The sequence below is a fragment of the Apium graveolens genome, chromosome 2 (genome assembly GCF_009905375.1).
Source record: "Apium graveolens cultivar Ventura chromosome 2, ASM990537v1, whole genome shotgun sequence".
Classification (NCBI taxonomy): Eukaryota; Viridiplantae; Streptophyta; class Magnoliopsida; order Apiales; family Apiaceae; genus Apium; species Apium graveolens.
In genome coordinates, this window is record NC_133648.1 from 219,562,551 (window position 1) to 219,580,371 (window position 17,821).

The window sequence follows — 17,821 nt, forward strand, 5'->3', positions numbered from 1 at the left end:
TTCATTAAATAAAACAAACGGAGTCATAAGTCCTCGAATGAATATTCAACTAATATTCATTAAATAAAATAAAGTTATCGAATAAAACTTATTCGATTAATAGTTTTGAAAACTATATCAATATATATATATAAATATATATATATATATATATAATATACTCGGGAACATCGACTCCCGGTTTTAGAAAATGTTCACCTTTGGGTCCCCTATACTAAGGGTATACGCAACTACTGCTTATCTCTAGCATAGGTATTATGAAACTTATAAGCAATTGAATCAACAAATATATATCAAGATTACGAAACAGACATGCATATATATCATATCACATGCTCCAATATATCGGAAGATTTGCTAATTAACAATCATGCACTTATCACAAGATAATGCATATACATATATACATCACAACAACAGTATAACGGGTAGAAAACTTGCCTGAGCAACTGGGGGTGACAAATGGCTTGGGACGAGTCTGGTAACCTATAAACAACATATAAGTTGGAATTAAACCAAAGTCGCTTATTAATCTATAATTTAACCAATTAGATTCTAACACTCGCTTTGCGCTCAACGATTCCCTTAAGTCGCTCGAGTACCCTCGGCTCCACCATTTTTAATAAATTAACCATTAAGGGTTTTAAGGCGATTCTTTCGCGAGTGCCTTACCAACTGCCTAATACAATTTACATAAATGATTCATACTCCAATTAGTCCTTTAAGGTCTTTAACCTATGTTTCAAAATAAGGTGAGAGGTAATGGTTCGTTCGCGAAACGCCGTTACTTAAAACGGCCATTTCTCCTAAACCGTACATCGGATTCAAACGAACCACATATCAAAACGAAGCTCGTAACATGAACTATCTAATCATGGAAATGGTCAAAATCTAACAGGGAGTTCTCGGGTCCTGATGTTAAGAGCAAAAACAGTCTAAAGTAAATCGGACATTACGACGGCTATGTTTACGCGATTACCAATTTTTATTCTACTCCAAACCAACCACCAATCAACCACAATTCATTCATACAACCAAAATCCATCCATACCATACTATAACAGCCCCAACATCTCAAGTCCTCCAATTTATATTATTCTCAAACATGAATTAAAACTATACTTAAGTTCATTAATCAATAATCCAAGATTTACAACTCCAACTCATTACAAAACCAACCACACTCTAAGTCTACAAGAATCATGCTTCTCATGAATCATAACAACAAAACTAAACCTAATATTCAAAGTAAAGTTAGGGTTTGGAGGGGTTATACCTTCCTTAGAGAGTGGAGAATCAATTAACTAGCTTGGAATCACCCTTGAAAGTCCTTATCCAAGCTTAATCTAAACAAAAACTCAAGAACAAAAATTTAAGTTCTTGAAAAACACTATTCACCCTCTTCTTCCATGATTTTTAGGAAGAGATTGTGAATGAATTTGAAGCTTAGATTCATGGGATAGCTATATCTATGTATAAGGAACCTTGGATAATTACCTCATAATTTAACAATGCTTGGATCTTGGATTTTGATTTTTTTCTCCTTGAAAATGAAGAAAAGCCGAGAGCTTCTTGTTGGATAATGAAGGTCAACTTTGTGTTTTGTGTTTTTGATTTGTTTTGCTTGGTTGACATCCTTTTGTTTGTTTAATTAACTTTTTACCATGGTAAATAATGAATGGTTCACAATCAACCAACTAATCCCTCCTTTTTTGTCATGCTTAAGTCATCCCCTTATGTCATCATCCCACACTTGTCCTCTTCTTGTTGGTGAGATGACATCATCCTCCACTAACTCTTTGATTAACTCCTAATCACTTGGCTAATGACCGCTGATCTGTTATACGGTTCGCTTAACTTTCGTTCTCGTTTATTGTTTGAGGGATCATACCCGGGATCTTATTACTTGGGTTCCCTTAACATTTCTCAATACATTATATTCCTTTTTATGATCCCCTCTTATAATCCTTGAATTTAAATCCCTTTTATCCTGTTATCTTATACTCAATTCTTTCGGTATCTGGTGGATTTTCGGTAAAAATCAAAGTGTTCGAATTTGGATTCTGACGATCTTTACATACACTTATATCCCATATAAAGTACTAATAAGATCTCAGAATAACAATAGAAGAACCCCTACATAGTGTGGCATGAAAAGTTTTCTTATTCAGCATAATCAGCAAAATCACTATTCATAAGGGTTTCAAAAAAAATTCCAAAAATTGGGGTTATTACAACAGTCACCAGCCGGCTGGAACTCACCGGAGAAACACGGAGGTGGCGGAACAGGGCGGCTGAAATGCGGCGAGGATAGGGAAATGGGGAGAGGGAGTGGAGAGAGGGGAAGATGAGAGATATAGGAGAGAGATCCGAGAGAATTGAGAGAGAGAGACTGTGGAGATGAAGAACAGAGTGAAAGGGGAAACCCCCCTTTTATTTTACGACCGGAATTTTATGTAATATTATCTATGGATGTTGTGTGATATTAAAGCCGTAAGTGAATATACTTAAGGGATGTACCTTGTATGAATGAAAAATTTCTGCATTTTAAATTTGCTTTATGTAGTATATGATTTTTCAAAACAAGAGTTTATTTATTTCCTTTATTTTTGATTTATAAGGAATATTCTAAACCTTGGAGAAATCTTCTTTTAAAAGTTATTTTATTCACAAATTTCAAAAGTGATTTTATAAAATTTCTAAAAATCCAAGTTATTTTATGGTATAAATTTTATAATTTTTGAACTTGTATTTTATTTTATAAAAATAAATCTTTATAAATTTTATTTGTTATAATTATCAAATTACATAAGAGACCTTGCATGTAAATCACCCTTCTATTCTCTCAAAGGGCAAATAAGACTTTTCCAACCCCACTAACTCATTTGATTATTACCAAATTACTACATTAGCCTTGCATGCATAATGGCCTAACTTTAGCTAAAAGACATTTTTGTAAGTTCTCACTTCCACTCATTATTTGTCAACCAGAAAGCATAAAACAAAAGTTTAAGTGGGAGAAGTCATTCCACTCATTCCACACTCCAACACCCCACAAATTTTTCTCCTCCTCCCTCCCACCCTTGCTCTCGGCCGAAGGCCAAATTCCCCACCCCCTTCCATTTTTCAATTCATTCTTCATCTTCTCAAGTGTAAATCTTTTACCTACATTCATCTTATATACTTTCCAAGTGTTTTGTGACTTGGAAGTTGAAGTTCCACGGATGCATGTGTAGTTCTTATGTGATCTCCAAAGAGAAACTCTTGATTCTTGTGAATTCAAGAGCTCTCTATGAGATATATTATGTATATATGCTAACTAAGTGTTTTATGGAGATATCATGCTTTGAAATCCTTTGCATGCTACTGAAATTTCATTATATATTTATGTTTAGCCATGCATGCTAGTTTTAAGACATTAAAATGATGATCAACCATGTTTTGCATGCTACTCTTTTCGAAATCATGTTGTTATGTTTAAAAAATCTATAAATTCGAAATATGTGTGCTTAAAATAGATTGTTTCCATGATAAATTTCTTATTAATAGTTAAAAGAAGTTATATTTCATGATTATTAAGGATGAGTAATAGGTGCAAGTCGATTTTGCAAGCATTTAAAACTTTATGCCTAGCCGAAATCTTGTTATGTGTTTTCCATGAGTTGCATGTCATATTTTTAGTTGCATGTTGTTAATTTTTGGGCATGGATGATCTCCCCTTCTGTTCAGACACTATTTTAGGACATTAAGACACTAGGTTTGCTTTGGAAAGAGTTGGGTGCTTGGTTTTTAAGTGGGAGTTAAGGTGGAAAGGGATTAGTTGGTGTTTTCATTTTTCAAGATTTGATGCACTAGTTTTTGGGGAAGTTTTGAATGAGCATTTGTTGTGCACTTTGAGGCCTAAGCCACCAGAAGTTAGTATTGGGAGTATATAAAAGGTTTTAGGAGTTGGTTGGAGGTTTGCATGTCGTTTGGTTAGGTGCACATGTAGAATCACAAAATCTGTCCAACAGGGGACATCAAGTTTGGGAGATGCCCTAAGGTCAGGAAAGTCTTGTGCAAGAGTTTTGAAGGAAAACTTGTAGTTTAAGAGTGTCTAATGCACTCAAGAAACCATAGTTGTCATTCTGAAATTTATACCAGTGAGCACTTTCACTTAACACATAGTTTTAGAACACTTAGGAGTGAGATCTAGGTTGACCACCATAGTTGTAAGATAGTATAAGGTCAGTAGAACAAAATGCCCAAGTTAGGGTCAATAGGTCTTGGATAGTTTAGTAAAGGCACACCGAGTTAGGAAGCCAAAATTAGAAGACTTTGTCTAGTTTAGCGACCAATTGACTTGAGTTGGGGGATCGAGATCATCCAAGCCTAGTGTTGCATTATGGTTCATATGGTGTTATTTGGTATTAATATATGATATGTGAGTATATGTGACTACGTGTGTGCAATTATATTTATAAGGTGAATATAAATTAAGTGCATATAGGCCTAAGTGCCATCCGTGTTTAATTTTGGGTTGTAAATAGGGTAAGTTGGTGAGAATATATTATAATGAGGATTATTATTATTTATGTAGGATCTCAAGACGAGGGTAAACTTGCCATAAAGGTCGAGTGAAGCTTCCATTTTCTCCTACTTTCCGGTCCAGTCCAGCCTTTCTCAAGGCAAGTGTCCTTCCCTTGTAAACTTATATTGTGCAAGTGATTCAACCTATCTTCGTATTCACTGCAATTGTGTAACAAATAGTTCATATATATTGACGCAACTATCCTGAATCATTTTGATATATTTAAATCAACATATCTTATGTTCATCTTTGAATCATATAGAAATGCCATGAACCCTCGAGTACGTATTGCAAAGTAGTCTTATCATGATAGTATATTAAAGTAAGATGAATGCCATGATAAAATAAAGGGTTGTTATAATACTTGATTTATCCTCTTGATTAACATGCTCATGATTCCTAAAGTGTTGATATCTCACCTTGATGCTTGAACCCCTATAGAAACTTCACCTTGATACCTAAAAGCCAGATATTTATCAAAGTTGTTCCTCCTTGATTGATACCCCTCTTTCTTATCCTAAAGCTTAACAATTCTGATATATCCTGAGTTAAAGATCATTTCTTCATACCTTAACACCCTTAGTATTCATGATGCTTATCTTCTTGATGATCTAGCACTTGCCCCTTGACGAGAAACCATTGCTTTAAGCCCAGTTTGGCACTACCCCTTCATAATATCCAATAGCTTCACTAAACTTCCTTGTCCAAGTTTTATATATGAAATCCTTTCAGTTACCCTAATAGAGTAAAGTTTAGTGGATCATGGCCCTGAGATTTAGTACCATATTTCCCGTGTTTCGAGTTGAACTATAATCCCTTGATAAAAATGTTTACTGTTAAAAGATATTTTGGTCATAAATCGGCATCAGTTTTTGAAATAAATAAAATGTGGATTTTCAGTCCCAAAGGGGGATAAATGTTTTCTTTGAATAGTGGATCTGAACTGAGACGCGAGTCCTTTCCACACTTATATTAGGCTTAAAAGTTGCCTAGGGATCCCAGTAATGTTTTAGAACCCAGCGAGGTTCGGGATTACTTCGCGGCTGATCACCTGCTGTAATCCGTAGCTTCATAAAATGATTTTGATTAAGATATGATTTTAAAATTGTTTTGATACAAGCAAAATGATGCCATCACCCATAGTTTTATCTCTCGTATCATTGGTTATGTCTTTCCATTGTCATTCTTTAATGTATATCTCGATTTATGTTTTGTATCATACTGTTTAGCACTTGTTGAGCATTTGGCTCACTCCTTGCTTTACCCTGATATTTCAGCTAACAGCTATGGTTAGATTCAAGCAGACTGCCCGTAAGACCTGTGACGTTGATGCGTATGTCCGAGCTCAGGTAGAATAAGAGATAGTTTGTGTGAGGACTCGCTATTTTAAAATCAGTTGTAATAGATGGTAGTGTTGGGCTGTTCCAAACCCTAAACTGTAAGATCTTGGAGTTGGTTATGTTCACTTCTTTTTACAATGTTGTAATAGTTATATTTAGTTTGCTGTTTAAGTTGGGGGCGTGACATTTACTTATTTTATTTTTATTTTTTATTTTTGTTTTATTTCCCCCTCCTGAAATTGCAACACCTGGCAGTACATAAACTGAGAAGCATACACGTTGCATTTGTGATAAATACAAAGATTTAAGGGCCCGATTTGCTCCGAAATTAAAAATTATCATCCCTGAAAATTGCGAAAATAGTTTTAAAATGTCGTAAATGTCCCGAAGTTTATGAAAATGTAATTTCCATAATTTTAAAACAAATTCTGAAATGTGGTTTGTATCCGCTTTCGACAATTAAACGAAATAACGCGCGGGTGAAATTAATCCCAAAAATTTCCAAAATAATTTTGAAATTCCCAGAATATTATGAACTTAATAAAATATGAGTTTCGTGATTTTTGAAGAATTCTGGAATTAGATATGGAATTTACAAATAATTAGTGAAATATTGATTTCTCAATTTTATAAAATCCCAAAAATAATTATTGTATTTAAAAAATCAATAAAACAATTTTAGAGACAATCCAAATATTTTTGGAAAATAAATTTACCATAAAATCACTTTTAACAACGAAACCAAAAATAATGTGGTGCAACAAACAACTATACGAACAATCCACGGATCTGAAAATCATATATAAATAATGATAAATAAAACACAAAGATCCCAAATCAATAAACAATTCTTTATTTAATTAATTGCGCAATAATTACATTCTTAAATATCACAAAAATATACGAGTCGTTATACCCTTAACTGTTTATATTCTGTAAAGAAGCATGCAATTTACATAGTTCAACTATTGAAAATGTTTTCATAAAGATATATTTATGTTTTACAAAAGCTGTTAATAAAAAGGAATTGATTTAAAGGCTAAATAAGTTGTTTGATTTTTTTTACAGAAAATGCCTCCTAGAAGAAATACCCGTTCTACCAACCATAATGAAGAAACTAAAAACAACAACAACACCCAAGACAGCAATCACCAGAATGCCAATCTAGGTCCCACAGACCCAACTGTAGCCCAGATTCTTCAGATCTTGGCCCAACAAACATTTCACCTGACTCAACAACAGCAGAGGCAAACCAATCCTCAGGTAACCTTTAAGACTTTCCAGACAGTGAATCTACCAGAAGTTGAAGTTTCTGTAGATCCTATTAAGGCAAGAGCTGGTTGAAGGAAATTGAGAAGACATTTTCTTTAGTCAAGGTGAGAGAGGAGTAGAAGACTGAGTTTGCGAGTTACTACCTGAAGAATGAAGCTACCTACTGGTGGGAAACTGTTAAAATGTTGGAAGGTATAGATGACGTTACATGGGATAGATTCAAGGAGTTGTTTTTAGAGAAATATTTCCCTCAGTTTGTTCAGGATCAAATTGAATTGAAATTTCTGGAGCTAAAGCAGGGGAATATGTCAGTGGCAGATTATGAAAGTAAGTTTGAGGAGTGTCCGGGTTTGTGCCATCATATGTGGACACTGATAGGAAGAAAGCTAAGAGGTTCCAGCAAGATCTTAAACTATGGATCTGAGGGAAGGTGGCTATATTTGAATTGGATATGTATGCGGGAGTTGTGCAGAAAGCTATGATCGCGGAGAAAGAGAGTGAAATGTCTCAGAAGGAGAAGGAAAGTAAGAAGAGGAAGTTTGAGGGAAGTGAAGGACAGTCCCAAGCAGGGATGTTTCCAAATTTTAATCAGAGGAAAGGCAAGTTCCAGCCCGGAAGAAATTTTAACAGACAGAATACAGGAAACAGAGGCCAAGGAAACCGTCCATCCACTGGGAACCAACCAGCCCAACAGAGGCCAGCTCTACCAGACTGCCAAGTCTGTGGAGAGAAACATGGTGGAGTTTGCAACAAGTTGAATGTGGTCTGCTACAGATGCAACCAGAGGGGGCAATACTCAAGGGAGTGCCGTAATCAGCCAACCAGAGAGCCAGTTAACAAAGATCAGCCTACCAGGAATCAGGCGGGCAAAGTTCTAGCAATTGAGTTTACGTGTTTCAAGTGCAGGAAGCCAGGACACATAGCAAAGGATTGCAAGACACCAGTTCCAGTCAATATTACGATGAGAATCATGGGAGATACTCTAACAGTGAATGAACTTCCCAGAGCTAGGGTTTTTGACATGTCTGTGAAGGATGCTATCATGGACACTGATGTGGTGGCAGGTACGCTTACTGTGAATTCTTTATGTGCTAAAGTGCTAGTAGATTCGGGAGCAACTCGGTCATTTATTTCTCATGATTTTGTTGATAAGTTAAATTGTCCAGTTGAATTGTTAAGTGAGATTATGATGGTAGAATTAGAAAATCAAGAGCATGTACCTGTTAACCAAGTATCTAAGAGTTATGGGATTGAGAATTCTGGCAATAAGTTTGATGCTGAATTGATACCATTTAAGTTAGGAGAGTTTGACATTATTTTAGGAATGGACTGGCTATCTAAGCATGATACTCAGATAGACTGTCGTAATAAGAAAGTAATCTTGAAGACGCCAGATGAGAAAGTAGTGACGTTAAGAGGTCAGAGACAAGCGAAGAAGTTTTTGATGATGATTCAAGCTAAGAAGTTACTACGACAAGGATGTGAGCATTTCAGTGCTTATGTGATAGATAAAAGTCAGGAGCCAGCAAAACTGGAAGACATTCCAGTGGTAAATGAATTTTCAGACGTGTTTCCAGATGAATTACCAGGACTTCCTCCAGATAGAGAAATCGAATTTGCAATCGACTTAGCACCTGGAACAAAACCAGTATCTAAGACCCCATCCAGAATGGCGCCAGTGGAAATGAAGGAATTGGCAAAACAATTGCAAGAATTGTTAGAGAAAGTAGTATTTCGACCCAGTGTATCCCCATGGGGTGCACCGGTACTATTTGTTAAGAAGAAAGACGGATGTATGAGGTTATACATCGACTATCAAGAACTCAATAAGCTTACGATTAAGAACAAGTATCCACTACCTCGAATTGATGATTTGTTTGATCAGCTGAAAGGAGCCAAGTATTTCTCTAAGATTGATTTGAGATAGGGATATCACTAGTTAAAGATCAAACCTGAAGATATATCGAAGATAGCTTTCAGAATAAGGTACGGTCACTATGAATTCTTAGTGATGTCTTTTGGATTGACCAATGCCCCGACAATATTTATGGACTTGATGAACAGGATTTTTAAGGAATATTTGGACAAGTTTTTTTATTGTGTTTATAGATGATATTTTGATTTACTCTAAGTCAACGGAAGACCATGCGGAATATTTAAGGATAACTTTGGAAATTTTGAGAAAGGAGAAGTTATATGCCAAGTTTTCAAAGTGTGAGTTTTGGTTACAGGAAGTTCAATTTTTAGGGCACATAGTCAGTAGCGAAGGGATCAAGGTGAACCCAGCGAAGATTAAAGCTGTTATGAATTTGGAAAGGCCAAAAACACCAACAAAAGTGAAAAGTGGGATATTATCAAAGATTTGTTCAAGATTTCTCGAAGATTGCGACACCTTTGACAAAGCTCACCAGGAAAAATGTGAAGTTTATATGGAATGAGAAGTGTGAAGAAAATTTTCAAGAATTAAAGAAGAGATTGATTACAGCACCTGTTTTGTCACTTCCAGATGATCAAGGAAATTTCGTAATCTATAGTGATGCTTTTCATAAGGGATTAGGTTGTGTCTTGATGCAACATGATAAAGTTATTGCTTATGTATCTAGACAACTGAAACCTCATGAACAGAAGTATCCTACTCATGACTTAGAGCTAGCAGTAATAGTATCCGCCTTAAAGATTTGGTGACATCGCCTATATGGAGAAAGATGCGAGATTTTTATAGATCATAAGAGTTTGAAGTACATATTCACACAAAAAGAACTTAACATGAGACAGAGAAGATGGCTGGAGTTGATCAAGGACTATGATTGCATGATTAACTATCACCTAGGAAAAGCAAATATGGTGGCGGATACGTTAAGCGGAAAGGAAAGACTAAATATGTTAACAGTTGCTGAAGAGTTATACCAGGAATTTCATAAATTGGAATTAAAATTCAGAATTTGTAAGCCTAATGAAGCAAAGATGTATAGTATGACATTTCAGCCAGAATTGTTAGAGAAGATAAGAAAATTTCAAGAGGAAATAATGGATCAAGATATTAATCGGCTGGTAGGAGAAGAGTTAAAAGGATGACTATAGTATTCTCAGATTTTCTTAAAGAATTTGGATTCCACCAGTAATAGGGTTGAAGAATGAAATTCTACAGGAAGCTCTCAATTCAAAGTATTCCATTCATCCGGGAAGTACCAAGATGTACAGAGATTTAAAAGAGAATTATCGGTGGCCAAACATGAAGAGAGAAATTACAGAATGGGTCGGCAAATGTTACATGTGTCAAAGAGTTAAGATAGAGCACCAGAGACCAAGTGGATTATTACAACCATTGGAAATTCCAGAGTGGAAGTGGGAGCACATTGCTATGGATTTTATAGTTGGATTACCAAGGACGAAAGAGAACCACGATGATATTTGGGTTATACTGGACATACTAACTAAATCAGCTCATTTCTTGCCTATTAATGAAAGATTTTCACTAGACAAGTTGGTTTACATATATTTGAAGAAAATAGTAGTGCATCATGGAGTGCCTATGTCTATTGTATCGGATCAAAATCCATAATTTGATTCAAGATTTTGGAGAAGTTTTCAAGAATATTTGGGAACTAAGTTAAACATGAGTATGGCTTATCATCCGCAGACTGACGGCCAAAGGGGGAGAAAAATCCAAATAATTGAAGACATGTTACGTGTTTGTGCCATTGATTTCAAAGGAAATCGGGATGAACATTTGCCCTTAGTGGAGTTTGCTTACAATAACAGTTATCATGCCAGTATCAGAATGCCTCCTTATGAAGCTCTTCATGGACGCAAATGTCGATCACCAGTATATTGGGACAAAGTTGGAGAACTAAAATACTTGGACCCGAACTAGCACAGCAGACAAAGGAAGTTGTTGAGGTTATTCAGAAAAGGCTAATTGCAGCACAAGATCGTCAAACGAAATATGCATACCAATCCAGAAAGGATATGGAATTAAAAGAAGGAGATCTAGTGTTACTGAAAGTGCTACCGTGGAAAGGATTATCAAGATTTGGAAAGAAAGGAAAGCTAAGTCCTAGATATGTTGGACCTTTTGAAATTTTAAAACGTGTCGGCAAGGTAGCATACGAGTTGGCATTACACCCACACATGGAGCACATTCATAATGTTTTTCACATATCGATGCTTAAGAAATATAATCCAGATTCTAGGCATGTAATTAAGTATGAGCCGATAGAACTTTAGGCAGATTTATCGTATGTGGAGCATCCAATAGAGATTCTAGAAAAGAAAGAGAAAATATTAAGAAATAAAATTGTAAATTTAGTAAGAGTATTATGGAGAAACCTAAAGGTTGAAGAGTCAACCTGGGAGCTAAAAAGCGATATGCGAGAAAAGTACCCTCAGTTGTTTACTTAGGAGATTCTGAGGATAGAATCCTTTTAAAGGGGGAAGGATGTAATATCTGGGACATAGCGTATAACTATTTTTATCAATAAATAATTATTATGTGATTATTATGTGATATTTGGTGAATTATCTGATGATTGGTGTTGATATGTGGATGTTTATATGTGGTAAAGTATAGGTATGTTAATTTTATTATGTCTAGAATAAAATATAGATAACTATGGTATTTTTATGGTAATTTTTGAACTGTTATATGATTTTATAATGATCTATGAATCTATTAATTATTTTCTGAATAATTACAAAACTATTTTATAAAGCTGGGAATCGTCCAACTTCAACCGTTTTTGCGTTTTTACAACCCGAAACTCTTCGGAAAACTCCTTCCTAACCTAATCTGATAATTCCAGACATTTTCCGTGTTTTGACTTTTTCGATCCGAATTACGGTTTGACACGTGCGCTGCCACGTGCAAAATTTTCGATACGATAATCATTTCGATAATATTATTTTCGTATAAAGTGTTTTATAAGAAGTCCGGTTTTAATAGTTATCCAAAACTTTTGATAATTATCCAAAACGGATCGTTTTTGCAGTTACTTAGCGGCTAAATAACTTATTTTTCGATCCAATACAATACAATGCGTATTAATATTCCACAAATATAAATAGCCTATTTCTTATTTCATTTTATTGGTATAATCATAATCAACCAGTAAAAACTGATAAAATACAGAGAAAACCCTAATTAATCATCGCGCTCTTGAAAATCAAACTCAAATTCGAAGGCGTTACCGAACTCGGAATCAAGCGTGCCATATACCGAATCGAAGGTCTCGAAAAGCTCTTTCAGAACCAACCATCCATTTTAGTGCAGAAATCAAGGTTTTGATCTTATTTATTAATTTTAATTCGAATTAATTATTGATTAAAATTGGAATTTTTGATGTTGATGTTATTTATATGATTTGATGCTTGAGTATTGTAGATCTTTTCTTCCTGATCATTTTGGTATATTACATGACTGATTTGGAGTTCAATAACATGTTTAAATTTCTGTTTGATTCTCGAATATGAAATTAGGGTTTATGAGCTTGAATGTTCTTAATTGAAATTTGGGTATTTCTTTGTTTGGGGTTATTCTTTGAAATTGACTGTACCAAATTATAGATCGTCGAAAGACGATTCAAATGGTATATTTGATATCAACAAACAATACCGGGAAGGGGCTCATCAGAAAAGTGGGTCGAACGGCGATGAGATTTTCAGTCGAGTATTCCGTTCGATTCGTTGATTTTTCGATCGTTTTGATTCTGCAGATCGACTCCTGGAAGTGTGTACTTTATTCCCTGTTGATTTGTAGCGTTTCCGGGCAATTTTTTGGCTTGCCGAAAAAGCTTGGTGGCTGCCGTTAATGGCGGCCGGCCACCGGAGTTTGAACGGGGAAGACAACAGGGGCAAAATTACAATTGACCCCCTGAAGTTTCCATGTTCTGCAAAATTAGTATTTTAGTTTTAAAAAATTTCAAAAATTTGATTTGTATTTTATTATTTTCAGAAAATGTATTTTCTTTTTATAATTATTTTAAGAATTTGTTTTTTGTTATTTAAAATTCAAAAAAAATCATTATGTATAATCTGAAAATTATTTTAAATTTAAAAATAAATCTTAATTATTTAAGTTGATATTTAAATATTTAATTAGTCAATTAATTTAAATATTAGTTGATAAAATAATTGAATTAGTTATTAATTTTAATTGATTATGTAACTAGATTTAATTATTTATTTTCATTTAAAAATTCCGTAAAATAGTTTCGAGCTTTAAAATATAATTTTAAATTATTTTTAAAGCTCAATAATTATTATTAAATCATTTTAAAGTCAGATTCGGGTGTTCGAACCCTATTATTTAATTATAAAATGATTCGGAGACCCGTTTTAATTCCGAAAAATGTTCAAAAATTCGTATTAAATACTTGCAAAATTATTTTAACCCCGAATCTTCTTTGAAAAATTATATTAATTGAATATCTTACGTTCTATGTGCTATATATGATCCGATTGTTGTATAATATGACTGTATGTACATTATTTGATGGTTTTTGCTGTAACTTTCAATCCGTACGTCGGATTTGGGTGAAACGAAGGGTAGATAGAACCTTGTAACGAATAGAATGAGATGAGAAGTAGTGTTGTGCAAGACATGCATGTACTATTACAAGACTAAGTCAAATTGACAACCGTAAGTAAGTTGTATTGTAATCTGTGTTTGCATTTTATGTTATATCACTTAAGTCTGTAAAAATGTTCGAAGGCAGACTGGAGTCTTTTTTTGTAAACAGTATCAAGCCTAAAATTCTATCTGGAAGAAGATCAAGAAGATCATGCCTCGGAAGAATTATGAAGAAGCTTGGAGTTGAATAAATCTATTTTGAGAAAAAAATTCTAAGACAAGATCTCTACAAGTCACTGATTAAGTATTATAGAGAAGTCATTCGAGAACTTCAGAATGATGTATAGAGAAGTCAGGAAAGCTACTAGGGAACTTAGAGATATCGACAAGCCAAATTGAAGACATGAAGATTGAAGATATCGACAAGTCATTTCTTCACTAGAGAACTCTAGAGATATCGATAAGTCAAAATATCACTAGAGATCTCTGAGATATCGACAAGTCAAAATATCACTAGAGATCTCTGAGATATCGACAAGTCAAAATATCACTAGAGATCTCTGAGATATCGACAAGTCAAAATATCACTAGAGATCTCTGAGATATCAAGTTCTCTATATACCAAACTGGAGATCTCGAGGTAAAACTCAAAGTACAAAGTGCAGACTAGTTCAATATCCAAGATTATCAATTAACAAACAATCCAATCAGTTGGATTAACAAATCTACAAAAAGCAGCTTGAAGAGTACAAGATCAAAGGCCAAGATTAACTGGCAAAGTAAAGTCATAGGCGTGCAAGATTAGCAAGATACACTAAGCCATAAATAGAAAGATTTAAATATCCAAAATAAGGTTTAGTACATGCTATTGCATGCTGTGTAATAACCAGTGTTTACTGTTCTATAAGTAAATACTGGATGCTTTCTTTTAGTTGTAACAAATAGATCTGAAATTTCTTGTAACTCTCTAGAGAGAAGCTGAGTTCTTAACATAACAAGAACTTAGAAATTTGTAGCAAAACACATACTTGATTTTAATGTAAAATTAAGTGAAGTTTTGAAAGATAGTGTGTTCATGTGCATGTCTTATTATTTCATTCAAACCATACTATCTTTACAAGTTACATTTCTTATCTTCTTTGTTCACCAAGCTTAAGAAAAATAAAAAGTCACTAAAACTGTCTAAAACACATTCACCCTCCCTGTGTTGTATTCATTACCTAACAAGTGGTATCTGAGCGAAATCTGAAAGTAAACAGATTAAAGATCTTGGAAGAATGAATACACAGAAACTTAGCAACATCAAAATCCCCACCTTTGACAGATCTAACTATACACTATGGAAAAAGAAAATGCTTCTGTTTATCAGGATGGCCAATCCACTATATATTCAGATCCTCAAAAATGGCCCTTTCATTCCTATGGTAAGATTTGAGGAATCTACAGATGGAGACATGGTCATTCCAGCATATTATGCTCTTAAAGATCCATCAGAGTACACTGAGCCTAAGAAAGAAAAAAGTCTCCCTAGACAGTGGCTTGCGGCTAATCATGAAAGAGTCACTTAATAATGTAATGTACAATAACATTGTCAACTGTGACACAGCTAAGCAAATCTGGGAGAAAATTGAGATCTTGTGTGAAGGAACAAAGGAGGTTAGGTCAAACCAAAGGAGGATTCTGGTTTCTCAACATGAGAGGTTTATGGCTAAACCTAAAGAAGGGATTACTGAATTTTTTGAAAGGTTCAATAAATTGATAAATGACTTGCAACTACATGATAAATATTATGAAGCTGAGGAGGTTAACCTAAAGTTCTTGCTAGCTCTTCCTGACCATCTTGAACAGAAAATTTCAACTATTAGAGAAGGAAGAGATTTGAGCAGAATAACTTTGGAAGTTCTATATGGAATCTTGAAGACTTATGAACATGAAATGATGCAAAGAAAATCATTGAAAGCACATCATGGACATAATGTTGATGCTTCAAGTGCTTTAATTGTAAATGACAGAAAAGAAAGTGAAGAAGAGCAAGTTGATCAATTTTCAGTTAGTCAAGCTATGGAACTAAAGAACAAAGGACCTCAGAAGCAAGTTATGTTGGAGCTAAAGGAAGATGAATATTACACCTTGGATGAATTAGATGAAATGGATCAGTCCATGGCTTACTTGGCTAGAAAACTTTCAAATATTAGAGTCAATAAGCCAAGATTTTTCAGAGGCAAGGGACAATCTTCCAACAGTATCAATTGGAAACCACGAGCTCAAATCAATTCAGTTAGCAAAGGTGGCTACAAAACAGGATATGTGGACAGATCAAAGATAAGGTGTTCAACTGTGATGAGTTGGGTCATTTTGCTACTGAATGCAGAAATCCTAAAAAGATGAAAAAATACAAGGCCTATCTTGAGTTGGAAGCAAAGTATGAAGCTCTATTAAAGAAGCAGTCTGGAAAAGCTTATATTGCAGAAGGAAAGAGTTGGGATGATACTGATGTTGATGATGAGGATGAAGAAGTTGAAAATTATGCACTTATGGCTTTTGAGCATGGAGACGCATCCACTTTAAAATCAAAGGTACCAACTCTAACCACTATTGATTAAAATGCTAGTCAATATAAGGAGACTGTGGAAAAGATGAGTGTGGAGATGTTTCATGTAACACCCCCAAATCCGGGGTTGGGGATTCGGGTTGTCACGAGTTCCATTTCCCTTAATAATACTTAACCTTAACAATCAACCAACTGCTGCGTACTGGTGACCCCACAATATACACACACACCACAAGTTATAGTCTCAGAGATGAAAACAAAAAATAACACAAGTCATTTTATTCCACAATTATAAACAATTTCACCTCAAAAGGGTTTCTGAATAATTTAAATATTCTTTGCCATTATTACAATTCATAATATATATAAGTCTGGTTCATCAATAGTTGAAAGCCTAGCCTATTGGTAGTTCCTACCTCGGCTACGGCGACATCAATGCTTCTAGAAAACTGCGGAACATTTCCTAACCGCTTGCGAATTGGAAGCTTGGTCCTGTTCATCTTTTCTATCTGTTGTTGTGTGATGAAGAAGAAAGCAAGGGTGAGCAACATGCCCACCGAAATAATATGTATAATAATTAACAATATATGAGCATTCTCATAGTACTCATGAAAGTCTTGGTCAAGAAGAAATGAATCAAGTTGATACCTTAACGCGACCAAGTCGCAAAATATTCAGTATATACATACATATATACTTTTCACAATCTTTGAAATCCTCTGACATGTATAATATACACAGAGTTCCAGTTTATAACTGTATAAAAATATCGTTGCAAGGTGATCTCATATATCTAACCTTGTCTCAATATTTTTCTGAAAATCTTTGATATGCATAAGATAATCATTTACTAGATATAAGTTTAAAAGATGAAGTTACAAGATACTCCAATATACTTATATCTTTTCCGAATACTACTTGAACTACCACCGTTCAAGTTATAATTAGTTTCAAAAGTTCATCACACTGATGAGACTACAAGATAAGACTTGAATAGATTCAATCTTTGAAATATCATTATAAATAATGAAGTTACGAGATACTTCATTAAGTCCTGATATATATATACACACCTATATATATATTTCATACACTCCTTGAAAACCTCTGTTATGAAAATTATAAATAGAGTTATAATATCTAATGAATTTGGAAAGGAGAAAACCTTGGCATAAACCTGATATCTTGCTGATCAGGCAAAGATACCAATAAGTAACCTTTTCTACTAGTAGATGGACGAATTCCCCACTGGTCATCACCCTGGCCGCAATAGGACCTTATGCTGGACTGCCACTCAGCCACTTACGCATTTGATGGACTCCCACTGAGCCACTTACACTTTCATGGACGCCCACTGAGCCCATGTTGCTTATGCCGACTCAATAGATGGACTTACTTCCCGAACGTTGGGTAAGTAATCAATTCATTTATCCAAACTGAAACCTCGTTGCGGATATAAAATACACCACAGAGCCGGATCCCTCAGGTTTTGAGCGAGTATTTAAATCCCCTTTGAAAGG